At 36.8% G+C, this 24,349-nt stretch overlaps 1 pseudogene; it reads left to right on the top strand.

The window, feature by feature from the left end:
- The first annotated feature begins 1,291 nt into the window (after window positions 1–1,291).
- Window positions 1,292–24,349, top strand: part of LOC109086620 — a 67,892-nt pseudogene continuing 44,834 nt past the window's right edge.

Below are 24,349 nucleotides of genomic sequence, written 5' to 3'. Positions count from 1 at the left end.
TCAGACCTTAAGTATGAGCAGCAACAGTGATGCTTACTTAGCAAGGGCCACTTAAAAATGCATACGCTGATGCACCTCATAACCTCTAAGTACATAGGTAGGGGAGGTCATGTTACACACTCACACCCAATGTCTTGTGCTGTGGCGGGCTAGTCTAATCTTTCGTTTTCTCCTGTGTCTCTGTGTCATGGAGTTTTGTAACATATAGAATCTCAATGCATTATTGAACATGTCTGGAAGATCCTCGGACACTTTACATTGAGTTCTTCGTGTGCTCAGTTACATGCTGCGTGGCCTCACTGTTTAGAAGGCTAATCACTCTGCATAAATAATGACCGATAATGTCCTGTCATGCTTAGATGATGTTTAATAAGAGTTGGATTTGGTCGTTTTCTTAATTTTTGCATGTTTTTACCAAAAAGCAGGTAGGCCAACGTGCTTCTTTTGACTGCATCCTGAAACAGAGTAACTTAATTGCCACTTTCTACAAATGAGTACAACATTTGTTTTGAAAATGAAGTCAGAGTTTTGTTCTTTGTACAACAAAGGGTGAAAGGAGCCACTCCCAAGAGAAAGATGTTGCAAGAGTAGGTAAAATGATAGAAGATTTAGCCTAAATTACAATATCCCTCAGTGGGGGCTAGTTAGTTTGGGACCAAATGTTGGTTTAGTTGCCGATAAACTTATATTTCTGTTTGATCATGTTCTTAATACAGTATCTCTCGTAACATGGTTGAATGATTGAGCTAGACGTATTCAGGCACCACTACAATTTGTGTAAAATTTGAGAAAATGGAACAAGATTATATACTTATCCTTCCACTGTGTGAAAAATGAATGGAAAAGAAATGCTCCAAATGCTGTTACTTCCTCTGCATTACAATTTTAAGGAATCTTCCAAAACACCTAATAGTTCTTGCAACTGAAAAAAAGGAATTGTGCCATTTTTTGCTGTAAAAAAAGTAATAGCACAACCATTTGTACCTTATTCATAGACACAATTGCAATTTCAAAAGAATAAACACTAAACACTGCATGAAAGGAGCTTTCTCTGGTGTAAAACCCCTAACAAAGGATAAAGATGCTTCCTAAGATACTCTGTGTGGTTACTTTCTTTGGGTTAGAGAGGTAGTCCCCCTGGAGTTATATTCTTAGTTGTTCTAACTAGCTTTGGCACCTGTATCAATGAGTATCTAAATGAGGAAAGGCTCATGGCATAGTCGACTAATTCTACTTAATCCTAACATATCTCTTCTGCTGCTTAGCGTTGTTTCTGGTGCCAGGCATGGCTCGCTGGGATTAGCTTTAGCTTTGGTCAACTCCTCCACAAGTGTTCACACGCTGCAACTGCTTCAACATCGTCAGTATGGACTTATTCAACAAAATGTTCATCGACCATTTAAGAAAGGAATGTAAGTGACATGTTGAAACTATACAGTTTTATCTTGAAAGTGGGTTTAATTGCAGTTAGAGTAGAAAAAGTGCTGGTTGAACTTTCACCCGGTAGGGTTACAAATGGTAAGTCTGGTAGAGAGACGGTAATAATTTGGTGATTACTAACAGTAGTTACATAATTTTAAGCTTGATTTACTATTGTTTGGAAATAATGTGTTTTTTTTTTTCTTTTTTTTTAAACAAAAGATGTATTTATGACCGATTTTATGACTGAAATGGTTGCTATATAACAATGTTTAGACATATTATTACGTTGCACTACAAGGGATAGTTCACTCAAACATTTTTTTTTATGAAATTTCAAACTCCATATGCTATTTTGTTCTGTAGAACACAATAGGACAATGTTTAAAGAATGTTAACATATTCCATTTTCACACAATTCTGCAAAGTATTGTTTAGTCTAACGCTTGTTTGTCATATTGAATGTGCACACAACTTAACTGCCTTAGTAATGCTTAATGGCCATTAATAGTCTGACTATCCTAAAAGTGGATCCTCTACAATGCTCTACAATGATAATTAAAAAAAAAAAAGAAAAGAAAATGAGGTATAATTCTTAAGGTGAGAGATCTGATACCTGATATTGTGGAAGAAAAACAGACCAAATTCCTGTATGCTTGTAAGGCAAACTCAAGCAAACATTAAAGGGGTCATATGATGCGATTTCAAGTTGTCCTTTCTCTTTGGAGTGTTACAAGCTGTTGCAAAGACTAAAGTCTCAAACCCAAAGAGATATTCTTTACAAAAGTTAAGACTCGTCCACGCCCTCCTAAAACGCCTTGTTTAAACACGCCCCCACATGTCTACGTCACTGTGTAGGAAGATTTGCATAACACCGGTAGTATTGTTGCCGCCGTCATGTCGCGATTCTTGCTGTAGTATTGTTGCCGCCTCCATGTCGTGGAGACGATGTGTTTTATTGTGAAAACGAAAATACTTTGTTTGGCCTTCCAAAAGAGGACACAACTAGAAATCAGTGGTTAAGTTGTATTTTACAACACTGTTCCAGAACAGTTCAACCCAAATATTCAGATGTGAGCAGCACAATTTATGGAGGACGAGGAATGTTTTCCTTGGAGATTAGCCTACAACGCCAGTGTTCTGACAAATAATGTTGACTCACAGCCTGTTAGTACGTATTCATATTTAAAGGATTTGCCTCTGACGATTTCAAACACAAGTTTTGAGCAGTGTAGAGTAGTGCTTGTTGTTTGTTGTTTCTCTGATCACAAATGCAGACATGGTTTTTAAGTTTACGCGGCATGATGCAACATGTAAAAAGACAGTATAAGTTATTATAATCAGTAATTATGTCCCCACTGGATGCTACAGATGGCTCGTTTGTAATGGGTTTTTATTGGTTTTGTCTCATAAGGGTGCAACATTTCCATTGCACGCTTGAGGTATTCGGCCAATCACAATGCACTAGATAGCTGGCCAATCAGCTTACACCTAATTTTTCAGAACAATGAGCTTTGTAAAAGTTCAACGTCTTCCAGAAGGCGGGACATAGAGGAGAAACAATAATGTACAGTATGTGGAAAATGATGTGTTTTTTGAACCTTAAACTGCATAAACACATTTAACAAAACACAAGTCACTGAATAAATCACTCAATCCATTTATACACACTGATTCTTCTGGTCTTTCCTTAAGCAGAGCTCTAGAAAGTCATCTCTTCATTTTGGAACAATACAAATATTCCCTCTGAAATCCATTCTGTCTTGTGTGATAATTGAATAGTCTCTCTGTGAAATTAGCTTACATGCTAAAATACACAATGCAACATTTTCACTGTCCACAATAATCCTGGAGTTCATTAGGAATCCCCATTCTTCACTGTGGTTTTATAGCTTGCACATCAGGTTATGGTAGCCAGAGCGGTTCATACTGTTTGACACATGCAGAGAACAAAAACGAGGTCATAAAAGCTGCTTGAATCAGGGTCTCCGTTATTCACATCACATTAAAGAGACATGCCCACATTCTCCATCACAACGATATGAGACTCTTATGAGGCGCTTAAACCACAGGGAGCAAGAGCTTTGTGGGAACTATTTAATTGAAAGGAAGGGATGCAACATTGGCAGCAATCCTCTTATCTACCTCAGTTTTATTATGGAATGTTATAACACAAACAGTTTGCTCAGTTCAAGGGAAAAGAACTTTTTGGTTAAATGTATGCTATTACTTGTTTTAAGTGATCAGACATAAGATTTGCTTTTGGTCAGGTGTGTCCAAACCTGCACGTTTAGGGTGCCTAGCATTATCCCAATTCAGAGGCTGCATCCTCCGATCCATCCTTGTGCATTTTTGTAATGTTAGATATTTGATTGATTTGAAACTCAGTACTTACATTTAAAAGTGTAATCCAGCATTTCCGCTCAAAAGAATCCTGTTATCACAATGAATCTTGGGAAAGTCTGGATCATGAAGGATCCATCTGCTGTATCTTTCATGTCCTGGGAAGGAATGTTTCAAGGACCCATTTTAAGGAGACTTCGAGATGGTCCGATCTTTGTCTCACTGTTGTAATGCATTCAGTCTTCAAATGTGGCCTCTGTATTGGGAAACAGTAACTTTTGTGCATAGTTTAAGCTCTAACAAACCTGCTTGGAAGATCCAAGTGATCCTGATGACATTGATTAGCTGGTTCATGTGTGTTTAATCAGGGCTAGAGCTAAACATTGCTGGAAGGTGGCCTTCCAGGAGCAGGACTGGACACCCCTTTTCTTGGAGGAGAGGAAAATGGCAAAATTTGCATTTAACAAAAGACCTCCAAGTCATATCTAGAAATTAGAATTTCATAAACACTTGGCTCTTTACATTTAGGACATTGAACAACCACCTAGTAAACACCTAGTACACATCAACCACTACAAAGCAATGCCCTCGCAGCCACCCATAATACTCTAGCATAGTGCTTTGCACAGGCAAGCACCGTTCATGTTTCTTCAGAACTTGTATAACTCTGCTACAGGGTTTTCTTTTATGGGGTAAGTTTCTGTCAAACTTTTTGCATTGTGCGAACCGAAATGTAATGTTTTCTTTCTCTATGTTATAGTTACTGCTAGGTTTCGTCAAGCAATATCCCATAATGTAGTCTTTGAAGGAACAACTTCTGAACGTTTTGGTAAATTGGTTCACGGGCATCCTTTGATCTTTGAGCCCTTGATAATATCTTCCAGCTTTTCTCGTAAATTGAGCCAAAACATTTTAGTACAAAGTTTTCTATCCCATCCTCAATGACAGGCAAAAGCCAACAACTTTTGCAAAAAGTCTGAGGGATTCGCTAAGTCAGACATAATAAAGGGTGAGTTTATCAAGTAGGACATGTTTCTACTGCAAATATGGATTTTTGTTAATCCCGAAGCAACATTGCTGTCATACAAAAATAGTCCTAGCTGTACCAAGACTAATTTTAAAGCCCATGCCTTACATATTAGTGTGTATTTTCATGTAGAGGTTCTTTTACTCACCGCATCGTTGTTAAAAGGTGTTTTATCTCATGTGTACAGGCATCACAAGTGAAAAAACAACTTCCAAGTTAACCACTATAAGTCAACTGGAAAAAGAGCGGGTAGCCATCTATAACTCAAGACTCAATGTGTGCTCTTTCTCCATAGGAGATCGCTCGGGAAGATGTTTCCTCGCTCAGGAAAATCCATCGTCTTTGACAGCTTTCCAGATCCGTCTGACACCTGGGAGATCATTGAGACTATTGGTAAAGGGACTTATGGGAAAGTTTATAAAGTGCTAAACAGGGTCGATGGCAGCAAAGCCGCCGTCAAAATACTGGATCCAATCCATGTGAGTAAAACCCTGCTAGATCAAACCTTTATGTGGTGTGTGTTTTTAGGTCACAAAGAGAGACAACAAGCATGCACATCGAACCCTGAGTCGTCATTTTTAAACACAGAGCAAACTCAAGGTCAGATTTACACAGAACTGTGGTTAAAAGCAGAGACATTGTAGGCCTTTCAGGTTCAAATCAGTTCACATTTGCGCATTTGTGTGTACCTATGAGAGTGTTTACACACCTTAAGACAGGCCTGCAGTCAATTACGGACCACTGAAAACATCTACTTGCCACTGTCATATTAAGGAGAGAACATCTATATCCTGCAGATAACGCCAAAAGGCTCTCTGTGTCTCTGTCTCTCTCGTTATTTCTCTAGCCACACACTCTATCTTTTAGTGACTGGGCAAATAAAAGGGCCCCTAACAGCACATACCCAGACTAATCATGATGAGAACGGCTTTCCAGAAAATGTGCAATTTGTGTTCATTTACTTCACAAGAGTTTCTCCAGTTCACCCTTTCAAGGTCCTGAAAGGAGGCTTGGAAGTATTTCAATGGCCTTTTGCTGCCAGTATATTTAAATTACTCATCCAGATCAAATAAATCTAGGCTTAATTTAATAGACTGCAGCTGCCGTGGTCATTGTACCTCACAAATATTTATTCTCACCGCTTTCCAAGCACAGGAAATGCAGTAATCATGTGTAGTAATAGAAATATGGAGCACTTTTGAAGCCAAAAGGCATCACAGAAAAGACCTGTGCACCGTATCCATTAAAATTCTAAATTCAGGGGTTGTTTTTCCTCCAGGTTCAATCAGTAAACAGTAATTTTCCAACACTGGAGGATGTGAAAGCCAACAAATATTATTTCAATATATCCCTCATGTGTAGTGCAGCTCTGTGGCCTGTGGGGCTTTATTAATGCTGACATTTCATGGCCTTTGCAGTTTTGCTAAATTCAGTAGATAAAATGATTTTTGTATTTATTTTTTTGACTCTCTTTGAAACATTGAACACTGAATAGTTTAAGAAATTTTTTCTTTTTACTCAAAAAATGAAAGTAGAAGTTTGAACCATTGCCCTGTGTCTCTTAAAAGTCAATTCAATTCATTTGTTTCTTTAAGGATATTGATGAGGAAATCGAAGCCGAGTATAACATCCTGAAAGCTCTCTCAGACCATCCCAATGTCGTCAAGTTCTTTGGAATGTTCTACAAGAAGGACGTCAAGAACGGGGACCAGCTATGGCTAGTGCTAGAGGTAAAGTTCAATTCAGTATCATGCACGTGGGCCTCATTTATTTAAGCTTGTTGTATATCACACACATGTTAAATTGGGCCAGGGAAATGATCAGCAAAACACTTTTAAGTGCCATAATCAATCATCGTTATTATATTTGCAGCCAATAAACATGCATATGTTAATGTGTTTGTAAATTAGGGCAAAGTGTACTGCATGCTATATCATTATCACATTATGGATTTATTGCTGTCATCACAGTGTGGGCTGATGGGGTATGTATGAATTTTTAGAACAATCAAGATTTTTGCATAAATGTATGATATTATGTTTAAAACCACTTAATTGCTTAGAGTAATCATACCTGACTTATTTCTGGGGCTGTTTAACTGCTTGAGAACACAGGTATAAATCTTGTTTTGTATTTTAGGAAATGGATATTTGCATACATGGATGAAAGTGTTACACTTAAGAGACCCTTAGTTTCCAGAAGTGTTGGTCCTGCGACAGCAGGTATAAAGTTTTGTATGGAAATGGGATGTGATTGTACATAAGAGACTTAGTTTCAGAAGTAGGTCTGGACAGGTCTGTGGGGACAGGTATGGGGGTCTGGAGATGACTGTTAATGTGACTGGCTGTGTCGGCTGCTAAGATGAGCATGTTTAGATACCAATTCTGCATTCAAACACAGGCTTTAGCAGGAAAGAAGTGGTCTATCACTGTAAATGGCCAGTAACGTAGTTACTGACAGTGAGGGTTGCTATTATATTGCACCCATCTGTAACTATAAAGTGATCGAATAATGCTACCTCAGTAGTTATGTCTTTAACGCAGTACGATTATCCAACTAAAAAAACAGGCAGATAAATGTTGTATCGAATTTACTAAAGAACGTTGTGTTATACAGATGTAATTCATACAGTAATTAGAATGTGGCAAGAACATTAAATTAAAAAACCACCTAATATATTATAATTGTAATATCTAAAATTATACTATAAAGTTTACTTACCTGGTTTATCGCCGACAACTCGTGCTTGCTAATGGTTATGCATTGCACAAAAACCTTCTGGGGAAAGTTTCATTCTAGCTCACCTCCAATAAATGGAAAAGTGACCAAAATGCATAATTTGCAATTTGACGACTAATACAACATAATTATCACCGTTTGTTTAAAGATAAACCTGTGCTAATTTTCAAATATCTAGTCAAGCGTCATGTTTTTTAAAGGAAGGTATACAAGGCCCTACTGATTGATTTTCATAACTTCACATCCCCAGGTACAGTGATATCATCAGATAAGTATTATTGGATGGGGGCTACATAACCAATGTACTTTGATATATGCCCATACTTTAAAGTCGTTTGCACACATGAGAGGTCCGAAAATTTTCACACGTTTGAAAAATGAATCGACGACCTCGTTTGTGTCAATCCATTGGAAACACCGCCTCTGAAACTTTTGTCCGTCATAACAATTTCAGATCCAGGTTTGCCTGCCGATGTTTGCTGCGCTTTTTGCTATCCGTCAGCATGCTTTTAATAGAGAAAAGTGACGGATTGACGACCTAGCGCAAAAACACGTAAAAATGCATGCGGTAATTTTGGACTCAGTGTGCAATGGCCTTCTAGTGATAAAATTTTGCCTCATTGCAGTTACCATGAACTCTTTACATGGGGAGGTTTAAGGTATTTCAAATTTGAACTTTTTTCTAATATTATTTTGGTAGCATCGTGTATCCAAACCAAAGGTGGCCCAACGTGTTGGCACAGAGGTGAACTATTTGTTGACTTTGATTTGGGGGTTCACTTAAGCGGTAGCACACTTGTATTATGTAAGCGTCCGATTTAGCTAATACCCATAGCATAAACCAGCAGAATGTAGATATCTGGACCACTCCATGCTCTTCTATATCATAGTTTACAGTTATCCCAAGGTTACTAAAAATCCATCCATATCAAACATAAACCACTACATCTTGTAGAGAGCAGGAGAACTTAGACACCATACTTTGCAGTTGGTTTTAAAAATTGTGTTGTACGAAAGCTTCGGATGTACAGGTTTGGAAGTAAATTCTTCTCGATGAGAGGTTTTGTCCTTGAGTCCTTTAAATTTACTTCCGATCTCAGACATTTATAAACATTGCAGTTCTCTCGAAGCCATGGAGTTCAACATCTGCTCAGCAGAATATTCACAAGACGCTGTGTACTGAACATCTCCACCAACTTAAAGCTTTGTTCTCTGATGAGCACAGTGCAAATAGACATTCCTTTTTGTTGACTACTGTCAGCCTTCCATAGAGGGAATCACATGATTAAATATCGTTAGTTTTTGTATGCTTATCTTTGTTAAGCACCAGTAGTATCAATACTGTTAACCCTGGGGAAAACAGATCGTGAGGTGCCGCATAGGATCACTTTGCTGTTCATTGGCACGACTGGAGTTGGAGTTTATGGATCGTGTTCAACCGATTATTAAGACCTGTCTAGGAGCAATTATCTCATGTTTTACCCTGGTGTGAAACTTTACCTCAGTCCCTCAACGATGTGGGGCTGAGGAGGGTTTTGTTAACATGTCCCAAACATTCTGTCCCTGTAGTCTGAACTACAGTTCAGGGTGAGTAGGGTATGGTAAATGTGTTTTTACTGATGTCAAGACATCACACAGCTCTTCCGACACATATCTGAAAGCATGCACACAGCTCTGGTAAGTTAAGTATTACACAAATCCTGGCCGTACAATGGCAAAATTATGCATGTGACTATAACTGTTCGTTTTAATAGATTCGTGTTCTCACATAGTTTTCAGAAATCAGCAGACACACACCTTAAAAATGTCTTGAAAATCATTTGCATTGGATAACAAAAATATTCAATACATAAGTATGCTTATAAAGTGTTGTAAGCAAATAATAAAAAAAAAATTCCAAATGATAAAACAATAAGTCATACTCTTTAAAAAATACTATAAAAAGGTTAAATCTCAGAGAAATATCTTTCGTTTACAGATTGGCCCACTTGAAATTTTCAGGAACAGAAAAGTGGAACTGAATATTTTTGATGATCTTGTTCCAAATACCTGCCACTGTTCCAAAAAAAAAATTATAAAAAAAATAGTTTATAAAGATTCCTGACAAGCTATTTCAGGCTGACACACCTATTTTTTTGAGTTGTTTTGGCTACAGGCTGCCATTTCGTTATATTTACTTATACTTCACCAAAAACACAGTTACCACAAACTTACAAAGCAATTTTCTTCCTTTGCAAAGCTTTAAGCAAGTTTCTTCAGGCTGTGAAGCTAGACGCAATGATATTTTTTTCTTGTTTCGTTTTCACTAAAGAGCTTTTGCATTTCTGGATGCAAAAATCCGAATGCAAAATCCACAGTCAGCAATCAAAATGTGTAAGATAAGCCCTCTGGCTGGAGTCCTCGCCGAGCATTTCAAGCTGCAGCAGCAGTTAGCGCTGAGGAGATGTCCGCGTGACACCGCAGGGTGGGTTGTCATAATTAAGTCCGGGATGGGGTACCACCTGTCGTCCCCCTCTGACTGTAATTTTTTCCCTTGTGTACTCTTTCTCCTCGCTCTCCGTGAAGCACGCTTTGACCACAGTTACCTAACTGATTAAGAGAGTACTCACAACAAATGGCGCCGATCCTCCGCTTATGCTGGCTGGCTCTTCAGGCTGGTGCTTGTTCTGTCTGCGTCTCTTTTGTGTTGTAGAGCTTCTAGACGGTATGGATAATAAGGACTGCTTTCATCTGTAGTCACCGTTATCCTCATCGTATAGAGGGCCAGCACTCCACTACGTCATATTAAACCTGATATCAAAGATCCGGAAATGATCTCTTATTTCGGTTTTGTTCAAGTTGGCTTGTAGGGTCTAGTTGGTGGTTAATGTCTGATAGGACTGACGACAGCGGTTCATTGTTGTAGTTTCAAATGAAACAGTATGTCTCTGTACCACTATTATTCTTTCAGTTCATTTAAAATGCCTGGCTAGTTGCAGATATGTGGCGTTAAAGCCTTTTGTGAGTGGAATGTAATTGGACTGGATTCTAAAAATTGGAGACAGGCAATAGATCATGTGCCTGCATCATTGCTGAGTTATCTGCATATTGTATTTTTTGTGACCTGTACAAAAAAAAAAAAAAGAAAAAAAAAACCGTCAAAGATACATTTTTCGAATTGAGATGTATACATCATCTGAACTGAATAAATACTATATAAAATATAAAATTTGTTATGATAAGACAATATTTGGCCAGATCACCTAATTGAAAATCTGAAAATCTGAGGTGCAAAAAAAAAAAAAAAAAAAAAAAAAAATCTAATAAAGTTTCAGATAATTCTTAGCATCCCATATTGCTCAATCAAAAATTAATTTTTGATATATTTACAGTAGGAAATTTACAAACATTTCATATAACAGTCTTTACTTAATATCCTCATAATTTTTGGCATAAAAGAAAAAATCACTCATTTTGAACCATACAAATTTATTTTGGCTATTGCTAAATATACCCCACAGCGACATAAGACGGTTTTTGTGTCCGGGTCACTTTATTAATCTATGTTTTTATGTGTTTTTTTTTTTTGTTTTTTGTTTTACAAATGACTTTTACACATTTTAACATCTTAATCTGCATAAATTAACAATGATTTCAAATAAAACATTAATTAGCAATGGGCAGTAGTATATTTATGAATTTTCATTTTTGTTAATAATGTTAATACATCAATGTTAACCCTTTTTTTATTACAGTATACACAAATGTTTAAATGTGTTGAATTAGAATGGTTTTTAAATGAATAAATGAATAAATACATGAATAAATTAGATAAAAAATAAAAAAATAAATAAAAATTGTATATATATAATGATATATATAATAATATATAGAATGAGTTTTATTTCAAAAACTATTAAAAAAAATAACATAAAATAAAATATTTTGTGTTTTAATTCCTTATCAATAGCTGTGTTAAAGCAACCTCACTTTAACAACTCTCATTATACATGATTTTATGTATTGTGTGAAGCCAAAAGGATAAAGTTTCTTTGCATCCAATTTTTATGAAGTAGTTATTATTTCACAGGTACTATCCACTATCCATCTCAATAAATCTTAGGACAGCACGTCTATTAGTATATATATATTTAATAAAGCACTTGACAAACAAGGAGATTTCTGTGAAGTTCAAGCAACACTGACTCTTGGAACAAATCTAATGTAGTTACTATAGATCAATTTTATTGCAACACATTGTTTCAAACTGTTTTTGTTAATGTCTTTATATGTAATTATATACAACTTAGCACGTTGTGGTTAAAAACAACAGTCAATAGCGAATATGCTTTTAATTAATCCGTCTCCCTTTAATATGGTCAAATGGTGGCTGTGGTTTTTGGCCTGTCATTTCTGTATTGAATGGCCCGGGGGGTTCTTTGGCGCACCCTTGAAACCAGCCTTTTTCCGAACCATGTCTGAATGTGTCTAGCTTGTGCCGCACAGAATCACTAAGGTTTAAAATGCCATTGTTTGTCAGGGGCTTTTGATTAAACGTTGATGGAAAAGCGGAACCCTAGCTCTCATTATTGGAGTGCACAATGATAAAGATCGCGGCACAGACAAGAGATGTGTGTTTTTGCTATAAAGGTATATAGGACCGACACCCCCAATACGGACTCCACACAACTCAAGACGCTAGTGATTTGATCGTTCCTGCGCTGCACTTAACAAAACATTTCCGCGCAAATTAAATAAGTCACAGTCAGGAGCTCCAGGTATGTGTTACTCCAAGTAACTAGTAAATGAGGGCTTAAAGGGATAGTTCACCCAAAAATTACCGCACCTTCTGTCAATCATTTTACTCACCCACATGTCATTCCAAACTACTGGTCTAGACTTTTAAGTTTCATTTCAGAACACAAAATGAGAGACACTTTTAATGAAAACTGAGAGATTTCTGTCCTCCATTGAGAGTCTACGCACCTAACTTTGACACTTCAAAAGTTCATAAAGAGATCATAAAATAATTTAGTGGTTTAGTCGACATTCTCCTGAAGAGAATCCTAATCACTTTATAGTGTTGCACCACTATATTCACTTATGGACTTTTTTATTCCTAACCTTTCTTCGCTTGAGCTGCACAAGAATAAATTTCGATTCGGTGCTTTTACCAGAACGTGGCAACGTGCTATCGTAACACACAAGAGAGAAACCTCAACTAGTGATTGCTCACATCGCTGCAAATATGTGTGCTTGCAGTTGTGGTTTGCCGTATACACCTTATGTGTAGCATTGTCGGGTGGTAGAAATGAGTTTTATATGGAAATTAATTAAGGTGCGTAAACATCATGGACAGATTGTAAATTTTTGGGCATGAACCATCCTTATGGTCCAAGATGGTGTGCCACATATGTCGCCAGTGACAACCACGTCTTTTGCGTCAAATAGTCCCGTCGAGGGCATTTTACTAAGACAGTGCTCGAATTAGCATGAAAAGGCATGACCTAATGATATGTGCATTTGTTGGAGGTTCCCAGTCAGAAGTCAAATTTCCTGGGAGATGGAGTATAAAAATGAATCGCACACGAACACAATTACTAACATTTGCAGTCGTCAAATTACTGGTATTTGCACCATTATTTACCGCCCATTACTTTTAACAGAGAACAGAGAGCACTTGGTTTGAAGGCAGAGAATTTTTTTCCGCACACATGTTATTCTAGTTTGGAATGCCAGAACCTTATTAGCTTAATCCCGAACATTAATCCTTACGCATAATTTTGAACTGAGCTTGGTACTAATTGCGTTTGGTCATTTATGAAATGAGATGTGCGATTACTGATTACTTTAATTTTTGTATGTGTTTTGTCATAACCCTCACCCCCAGAATTACCGTCAGTATCCACACTGAGGCATCGGCACTGTTTCGGAGTGTTCCAATTTGCCCCTGTTTATGTAGTAGATCTGCGCCTGAAGCAGTGTACTGTACGTATTCGTCTTGCGCTACTTTCTTCGTGTCGATCTTCGTTTTTTCATCTTTTTTTAAGCCTGTTATGTTAAGACTTTGAGCAGGCATCAGCACCATGCTGGAAGTGGGAGACTGAGGTCTCGCGCGCTAGTGTGTGCAGAATCCACTCTTGAGATCTTTTATCATCCATACTGTGACGGACGATCGTATGTTTTGGCTGGCACGTCAGTAAATGACCTTAATAACATCGTACCTCTGATAGCCTTGAGTGTACATCCAGAGAGTGATACGGTCCTAAGAAATAAACAACAATATGCAGGAGCATATAAATTATAATGAAAACGGTTTTAATTTAAAAGGATTCTGGCTCTTTAATTCCTGTACAGGAATTAATGAATATTTATCACATCCACTGCTCAAACCAACATTAATTTATTTCTGTCTGCCTGAAGCCATGGCATGAGATTGTTTCACAGAATATTTCAATCCTCATATTTCCATACAAGGAGAGTGACTGGGGGTTATTGTAGCTCCAAAATGGGCCATAAACAAAAGTCAATTTTTTAACTCATGCGACTCCATGAAGTGCCAAACGATTGAAAAAAACGTTGGTGCAAACCCCTTGCAGTTGAAAAGTGAGTGCGATTGTGATTTTCACAAAAAATAAGAGTGCGCTCACACATCAATACACCGACAAAATGCATGTTTATTTTGTACTTTTTTACTTTAGTAATGTCCCTGAGTTAGTTATTTTACATCAAAATATGTGTTAGACGCATTCTAGTCCACAACACGACAAAAAAATACAACAAATAAACGAAAAAATAGGCCTGAAAGTTAATAACAAGTAACCCCCCATCACAAAAAGCTTGTGAAAGCGCTTGGGGTCTAAGACTGTGTGTGGGTTACCGTCTGGATTGATCCAATGAGTGTTTTTTGTTCGTTGTGATGATGTGTGTTCATGTGTCTCTCTTGTTTGGTTCATGAACAGTTAAACACTAAGCACTGGTATTCAGAAAAAATCCCTCCATATGAACCTACGTAGTCTTCCAGTTTTTCCAGCAAATCTTTTGCATATTGTGGACATGTGCATGCAGGAAACAAAACTAGTAAGGACTAAATCGGTGCGGCTTACGATTTACTAATTCATTCCCGGTCCAATGTGAGCTAAACCTTGCCAAAAACCCACCCTGATTACTATTGGTTATTTCCGGTCGATTTTACCTATTTCGTGCTCAACTCCGTCGTTTATAAATTGTGCGCAACGATTTAGCAAATCGAGGAAATGCAATAGTAAATCGAGGGCACACAATAGTATCATGTGCCACGTTTTAGTACATTGATGGAACGAATTAGTAAATCGTGCAACAACAATTTTTATTTTTCAGTTGTGAGTGCAGGGCTTCCGTATATTGAAACTATTCCGAGCGGGACTTATGATGTTCGTAGCAAAAATAAAATAAATTGCGACCTCTTCATCCTGTGTCAAAAGTTTAAACCCCTCTGGCTCTTAATGCATCGTGTTTCCTCTAGGGCAATTTCTGAGTCATTGGCAGAATACAATTCACGTTGTCAAATTTAACTGAAAGGAACATTGACACTTTTTTCGATGTATATATTCATGTTTACCTATTGTAAAGAGGAAAACTTATTGTATAAAGTGCTACTATAATTTAACGTGACTCTGCCAAATTTGCTATGGATCAGATGCTTTCTTAAATGCTTGTGTTTCCCTCACCTCTATTTCTTCAGAAACACATTATCCTGCTTTTATCGAATCCATACAAGCTACACTTATTTCTCATTGGTCCTCGTTGTGTAAAAAGCAAGAAAAAAGTGTGGCACTTTTGATGACTGTTACGTGAATTAGACCTGAAACCTGCACGTCTATTGTTGCAGTAAGCTTGAAGGACGTGTTTAGTTAAAAACATTTAAGTTGCTCGCTGTCAGGCTAAATGTCTTACTCGGCTGTTCTATCTGTCGGTGTTCAGTGTGAAATTTAATGATGGCAAGTGGGTGATTCTGTCAGGAGTGAGTGTTGTCATGAACGTAATGAGGGCAGACTTTGCTTGCCTTTTAGTCTCGCATGTGGCACTCTGACCACACGACGAAAGCCACGTGTAAGAAATTTATAACAGTAGCGATACTGGCGATTTATACTAACTTTGGGGATTTTAATGGCTGTGATTTTAGTGCGGTCCGCATAAGTGGTTTTCTTCATATAACATCTGAGACATCTGTGATGATATGAGTGTTTTTATATGTAATATGATACCAATGGCATAGTGTATTGTGAGGTCTAAAGCTGTTAATAAGACCAGGAGTGACATTTATATATTACAGTATGAATTATATATTAAAAAATTGGAATTCTATATTAGCATCTTTAAACGAATCCTTTGAACTGGTTCTTTCTTATCGGGCACTGAAGAGGCTTCTTTGGTGTATGCTGAAATAAACGGGCGTCCATTAGGATTATTAAAATGAAAAAATGCTTTAATGCTGTAATAAGAGCTAGTAAAAAACTAGTCATTCTTGGCACCCTTTAGTTTATAGTGTAGGGTCCAGTTTTGAATCAGGCATTTGACTAAGTTTTTTTTTTATTATTATTTGACTGGCTGATTATTGTACAATTGACCCCGATTTAGGTCATTGCATCAAAGCAACTCAAATGAAGAACATGTTTGCAGCACACCATCTGTGCTTGGCTCTCACCAAGCATGTATCCAGGTAGCACCATAAATGAAATGGGCCAGCTCCCTGCAGTTTAACCTCAATTCAAGGCTTGAGTAAAAAAACGTTACTGAAATCATGGAAGGTGTTGCTACAATGCCAAAGGCCCCTCTGGTCACATGCGTACATTAAATTGAGATTTCAAAATGGGGGCACGGAGCATGTGGGAAATACTCCGCATTTCACAACCCATACAACATACTTTTTTTTGTTCAAGTGTCTATGTTTGCACCTTTCTTGTTTCAATCACCCAATGACAAATGACCACATTTCATCCCACCACTTACCACAACTTTGGATGTCCCCCAGAACAAGTGTTAAATTGGAATGCTGTGGTGTGTCTGCCCGCTTTTAATAAAAGAAAAAGGACAGGATGCGTTATTAAAAGAGGTAAAGAACATTTATGATTTGTTTCTAAATTGTTTGCAGAAGACGTGAGACAGAGCTTTGTTAAAGGTATAGTCCAAACATCCAAAAAACTTAGGCCATCCAAGATGTTGATGAGTTGTTTTCTTCCATCAGAACAGATTATTTGAAGAAATTTTAGCATTAGAGCAATTGCTCAGTAATGAATATTCTGCAGTGTATGGGTGCCAGTCAGAAATGAGAGTCCCAAACAGCTGATAAAAATTCATCACAAACGAATCCACAATTTATATCCACACGACTCCAGTCCTATCCAGATAAATGTCTTGTGTAGCGAAATGTTGCATGTTGGTAAGAAGAAAAAAAAAATCATTCAAACATTTTAAACTTTAAATAGATGCTTCCAGCTAAAAAATACGAGTCTGCCTACGTGTCCAGTAATATTGGCTTGTCTCAGCGAGCACTAAACAAGTGTGGTAGTAATTTACGAAATCAGAGAGAAGAAAAAAACTGCACACGGCACTCAAGCAGCCGTTTGGCAAGCAAAAACAACTGTCCCTAAACAAATATGTGGATTACAGGACAGCAGGGGGTGGGACTCTTTTTCACTGGAGGAAGCAAGCTAATTATGAATTTTTGGGTTCATATTTTTGGCCGGAGGAAGTTGGACAGTTTGGAGGTAGTTTAATATGAATTAATTATATGCATAGATTTGTGTATGTCATGTACAAACAAATGCTGGGCGTGCCTCATTTTGACGGGCACCCATTCACTGCCGCGAGGATCCATTGGTGGGCAAGTGACTTGCTTTCTCAAAAAAATCCTTCATCCGCCCAAAAATATTGTTTTTGATAGAGACAATAAAACTCACTTACAATCATCGACGAGTGGCGACCTGAGGGATGATTTAATTTTAAACGGGCAAATATGCAGAGTATTACAAGGTGAGTCTTTGCTGTTTTTTGTTTTTTTTTTTTTTTTTAATGAACAAAATCCAGTCATTTCACAATAGGGAATGCGAGCAATTCTGGAACTGTGCACCAAATATTTCCCCATGAAGATTTACACGTTGGCCTCAAGTTGGTCACGCAGTGCTGTCAGTAAGTGCCTTTAGTGGTTTTTAATGCACTCATTTCTAATGGTTTCATCACTACCGACCAGTATGGTGGCGGGACAGATGTCTTGTTTGAATGGAGTCATTTGAAGTTTAGCCTCACTCGTCAAAAACACTGATTCATGTCTGCGGGTGTAATCTGACGTAATCGGCCTGAGAGCAGTGCATGCCCGACACAAGAAAAAAAACCTCAGGTGCTGAAGTGAGTTTGTTTTTTAAATATTTAAAAAAAAGAGACAACAGAGGTGTGTGGTGTGTTATGGTAATAAGTGCCTTAACTCAAAGCATTTATATATTACTGGTATTATGTATTCACCCCCCCCAGTGTACAGCACACGTAGTGGTGGTGGGTGTGGTGATTGATGGTGATCAGTAGTAGAGCAATCTCTGACGACTCTGGCATTTAAAGATGTTCGTTGGAGTTCCTAACTGTCTCTCGCACTTTTGTTGTTTAGAAATACTACAAAAAATATTATTTGGAGAATGACGGCAATACGAGGACCGGAAGAATGGGACACAAAGTGATAAGACGCACTTTTTGAGATGGTACAAATCCACACAGGTTTGTGCTACAACACTATAAAATGATTACCTACAAATTGGAGGTTGACTACAGTGGAGTGCTGTTACAAAATCATTCAATCAAAATACAGTTTTTTCCCCTGGTAGGACAATATAAAACAGAAATCGAATATCATATACACGTTCGATATCATACATTTGAAATACAACTGTTGTCCCAGGCTTGCAATCAATGCATAACACACTAGCGTTCAACATAGCAAAGTGCTGACAAGACAGCTGAATAAAGGGAACAGCTAGAACGATATGCAAGTAGTCCGGGAGATGAGTTGATTTTAATTGTTTTTTTTTGCCAACACCTCTCCAACTATTTCAGAAAATGCAGGAAATGCAGGATTGAGTTGCTGCAGTTCCCATTGTGGTTGCCGCTACATAGGCAAACACAAGAAAATTGACACAGACATTCCCAGCTTGGTAGACAATATTAGTGTTAACGTTAGATGCGTGTGTTGAGCAATTTATGCATACTCGGGAAATAACGTCTATCCACCCACCCATCCAACAACCCCTTTGGGATGAGTCTTGGAAATAGACAGTAAATGTAATTTGAAAATGTATAATGGCCTCTCAGGGGCATTAAAGTGATGTGCAACGTACAGAAGAGCATGTATCCTTGTGAGAAGTTCAGTGTTCTGCTGAAAAGCCGATCAAGCAGATGTTTCAAAGGATTGTAATTGGGTGATACTAAGGTTAGCGGCAATGTGCTGTCTTTTTATTATCCGGGTCGTAGACATCTGTTTTTTTTTTTTTTTAAAGGTGCACACTCTCGTCTCTGTATTTCTATTTCTTTCAGCAAAATAGAAGAGAATAGATGATTGCGATATTGTGAATAGAGACCGGTCAAAGCATCTACAAACATTTTGTCCCAGTACCAAATAGCAGCCGTCGGCACCAGGGAGAGACAAGCGTGTTTGCCTTAGGTCGATATAAATGGCTCTAAATAAGAGGGTATTGTTGTTGCCTTGGCAACATGCTAGACAATTTATGTAATTTCAAGAGGGTTGCCTTAGAAAAAAGAATCCATTTTCCCCTTTGTGTCCTCTGAACTGAGGGAAGATTTTAGCATTGATAATTAACCAACCATCATCAGCCCTTAGTTAGTTCTTATGGATTCTGTTGCAATAAAAAATGTGGTAGGCTGTGAAATAGCAATGTTTAAAAAAAAAAAAAGATATATCTATATTTATATATATATATATAATATACTATATTATATATATATATATATATATAATATATATATATATATATATATATATGATATTATATATATATAAATTTTAAACTCTCGACTATTTAAAAACTCTCTACAGTAAAAACAGCTGCAATCTTTGTAAATATTCTCTGTAACTGTAAGCATTTCGCATGAGGACCTATTATTTGAACTGCTTGGTCACTTAATGAAAGGGAAAAAATGAAACGTGAGCAAGTGCCTCTTTAGAAGTTGGTGTCCACCTTTTTGGATTTGTTATTATTGATGATTTGATTGATTGATAATTGATTTACTTACCCCAAACCTGTTTCATTACCTATATAGTGGTTCTCTTTTATGTCCGTATTAAAAATGTGTTTGATGTTTCTTTCTTTCTGTATTTTTTTTTTTATTTTTGGTTTTTAATTTTATTATTATTTTTATATTAGTATATTATTCTATTATTATTACTATTAGAGACAGATTGTAGTACTATTAAGACTTGATTCTCCGTTTTTTTCTTTCTTTTTCCCAGAAAACAAAATTTTTTTTTTCGGCCCAGATTACCATATAAATAGGGGACTCTATGTTTGCATAAATGTCTTATTTATGATGATTTTATTTATTTACTTTTTATTTTTTGCAGAATCAGACTTAGTACCATATATAAACGGTTGAGTGTTTTTAATTAATTGATGTATTTCTTTTATATTTTTATCTATGGATTGTAATTATTTTGTATTATTATTTTACCAGAACAGGTTGTTGATACCAAGATTATTATCTAATATTTTGTAACACATAATAAAATCAGGGTGCTATTATACTGTATGTTTGGAGATATATTATTATATAATATATTATAATATATATATATATATATATAATTATATATATATGATTGTCACAGAAAAAGGTTGTATTGTAAAAGTGGGACTCTATATGTTTTGCATTTTTTATTATTATTTTTTTTTTATGGAATGTGTTTGTATTGATGTATTCATGGATCATGTATTTGTTTTGCAGTTGTGTAATGGAGGGTCTGTCACAGATCTGGTAAGGGTATGCTAAAAGAGGAGGACAGCATGGAGGCAAACCCGTCATAGCCTACATCCTACATGAAGCTCTCATGGTTAAAATCCAAATCAACCCTGATCCTCTATATTTTAAAATATGGAACACAAAAGGCATCCTTTCAGTGAGGTTTGGTCTGTAAAATGTGCTTTTGTGTCTAAAGGGTCTCCGCTTTACACATCAATAAAACACCATCGAGATGTCAAGGGCAACAAACATCCTGCTCACCACAGAAGGAGGAATCAGTGGTGACTTCGGTGAGGAAGTTGGTTCTTTTATTGGAAGGGACTGGGCTATGAAAGAGAAAACCTGAATGATTGAGTGTCGTGCTTGTGGCGAGTGAGACGAGGAGGACCGGCCCAGCTGAAAACAGTTTTATACACGGGTCAAAGCCATTAAACGTGAGCGTTTCAGTGCTAACGGAATAGCACTTATTTTTCTCATCACGAGGCAGTGCATTTAAATGTACCGGTTGATGAGGATGTCTAACACACTTGCATAAACCACCTGTCTGTCATCATGCCATTGGGACAGAGGATAGTTGTTGCATTCAGTTACTAATGATTGCTTCTAGCTTGTCTTAACAAATGAAGTCTCTTAAATAGAGTGTGTTTAAAACAGAGCTGCATGATGAGATGCAGTCATAAAGGATGTATTGAATCCACTTCACCCTTAATGATTCGTTTCATATCAGTTGCATTAGCAGATCTTTGAGTAATTAACTGCTAAGCTAACTGTCTAGGTAATACTGAGTAGTGAAGGATAGAAAATGTGTATAGTGGTAGCAATTTTTCTGTACAACTATGTACAGTAAATATATTTTTGTGGCAATCATGTGGGCGGAACTGACATATTACATAAGGAATGTGAAAGAAACATGACGTAATGTGCAAAATGGAATGTTTGTTGTACAGTTTCACCGTTTTATAGGGTTACACGTTTGTTATCGTTAACTAAAACTAAAACTATTAAAATCATTTTTAGCAACTGAAATAAAGCTGAAATTTATATAATGTTTTTTGTTTTTTTTTGTTTTTTTTAGATATGTATAATTGTATTTTATTATAAAAGTCTATAAGCAAAAAATGTTTCAACTCTAGAAGAAATGCAAGCAAAAGTAGAAATGGCAATGTCAACTAACATAAAATAAAGTTGAAGTGACTAAAACTAAGGTAATGAAATAAAGATAAATTAAAGCTATATATGTGTGTATGTATATATATATAAATATATACATACACACATTCACAAACTATAAAATAACTGAATAAAATTAACTATTAATTTTTACTGGATCAAGAAGCTTTACTATCTTTATTGTACTATACTTGGGATTTAGTTTCTCAGTGTATGTGTATACAATATGCAAAAAAAAAAAAATTCTAAATTTATCTAAAAATCTACATTTAGTAGCGCTTGACTCTGTGATGTAATAAAATACACACACACAATAATAGCCTTTATTTTTCACTGTATCTACAATATAACCTGCCTCTCTTGATTTATTATTACTTCATAAATCTGTCCTCATCTGAAAAACTTCAGGATGTCCCAGAACCATTCTTTGAAACAAAATGTCATAAAAAATTTAATAGTTAATCTGCATTTTCTCCAAAATGATTCTAGTTCCAAATATAACCCAAAAATATAGCCAAATACACCACTGAAGCCTACCATTCCTGACTGCCTCTTTTCTAGTACTTAAGAAAACATGTGGCCTTTTCCTTGAGGCAGTAATTGGAAGTATTTTTTAAGAGCTCTTCCAAACAGCATATATGAGAGCGTTATACCTTTCGATGCCAGTAAAATGCTTTTCTGGGATAAACATCCAATCGTAGGCTTTTGTGATTGGTCCAGATATGTATTTGCTATTCCCACACGGTTCCCTACACCCCCCTTCACTATTAATTTCCAGCCTAAAATCCACTCTAATGTAATCCCTCTTACGTTATTCTCTAGGCCGCATTGAGCCCCTGAGAGGATATAGTTTTGCCCCCCCCCCACACACCACCCACACCACACCCCCAACCAACCCTCATTGGTTCTCAGGCCCAGAACATAGGCACGTAAAGGCCAGTAGATTAGTGTTACTGCATCTGAGGGATGCGGGAGATAACGAACATTCTCTCATTTTAGGGAGGGGGGGGCTGGGCGTATGATAGACAGGAGGAGTGGACTGAGCGCTGTGGAGAGAGAAATACAGACAGACAAGAAAGAGCGGGATAGAGTGATGACTCATGCCAGGAACTCAGAAATGCTGTAGCAAAGTTGCTGTCAGCAGAAAGAGCTTTCTGTCAGAGTTTGTCAAGGACATTGACTGAGCTCCTAAGTGACATCACAGAAATGTGACCAATAGAATTGCAGAGCATCACTATAGCCTGCTTTAAAGGGTTCAGGGTATGTGACCAGTTGGTGTACTTTATGCGCTAAATTGCTTTGTTAACATGCTCTTTACAAACTTTACAAACTTAACAAACTTTAAAGGGATATTTAACCCAAAAATGAAAATTACCCTATGATTTTTTCACTCTAAAGCCATCCTAGGTGTATATGACTTTCTTATTTTAGACAAATATAAGCAGAGTTATATTAAAATAATTTTGTGGCTCTTCCAAGCTTTATGATGGCAATGAATGGCTGTTGAGATTCAATAGTCCAATAGAAGTCCAATAAAGTGCATCCATCTATCATAAAAAGTACTCCCCATGGCTCCAGCGGGTTAATAAAGGCCTTCTGTAGTGAACTGATGAGTTTCTGTAAAAATATCCATATATAAAACTTCATAAACTGTAGCTTCCGCTAACTGTCATATTTGTGAGAGTGGGGTTCAACTGAAACTTTTTACAGGCTTGCATGTATTTAAATATATTTGTAATTATACATTTGTTATGATCTATTTGTGATTTATTACATTTTAAATATATTATCTTTAAAATGAATGTCAAATTGCTATTTTTAGTGATGTAGTTGCAGTTTAGTACATTTAAAGTATATTGATTTAAAGAGGCCGACCGATATGTTGTTTTGCCAATTTTATCAGCCGATATGAACATAGATATATGTTATAGATATATCGGCATCAGCGAATATGCCACAGATATGAATTTTTTTACAGAACATATAACGCACATGAAATGCTTTTAAATGGCGAAATTACTTTACTTAATTACTCCATTGTTTGTAATTGGCGACCCAGGTCACTAGTGACACCAGCCAACCCTTTGCCCCAGTCAAGTGACCCGTCATTCTGCTGCCTGTCTGTTTGTGGAATTAAGGTGTTTTGATACATGAAGCTTCCAAAATTCATATTTCTCAGGTTTTTTTGGCTGTGCCAAATTTGTACCTTAATTCCAAAAATAGACGAGCATTCAAATCAAGGTGGCAGCTGGCTTGACCGAGTGTTCGCAGATGACGGCTCACTTGACCGGGGCCTTAACCCCGTCCCTTAAAATTGCCATGTCACTCATGCTTATCACATCGGTCACATCACATTTCCTAAGTCACCATAGTTTGTCAGTACAGTCAGTAACTTAGCAGATTGAAAAATTAGTATCTCTTTGCAGTCCAATACACAACATTGTGGTGGTGGCTTGAGTCTGTTGAACGGTGATTTGTTGTACATTGTTTCTGTTGCTGATGAGACGCAATGCTATAAAGTAAATAAACAAATGTCCCGTCTTTGCATTTCCTCATGGAATTTACTGTATAATGCAGAATTTAATTTGTCAAGTATTTTTGATGAATAAATAAAAACAGGTCGAATACACTTAAATCAAATTCAAGTGAGTATAGACTAGTGACTGTGAATAT

This window comes from Cyprinus carpio, unplaced genomic scaffold, assembly GCF_018340385.1.
Source record: "Cyprinus carpio isolate SPL01 unplaced genomic scaffold, ASM1834038v1 S000006818, whole genome shotgun sequence".
Taxonomy (NCBI): Eukaryota; Metazoa; Chordata; class Actinopteri; order Cypriniformes; family Cyprinidae; genus Cyprinus; species Cyprinus carpio.
Note: the sequence above shows the minus strand (reverse complement) of the source record. Positions and strands in the feature narration are given on the sequence as shown.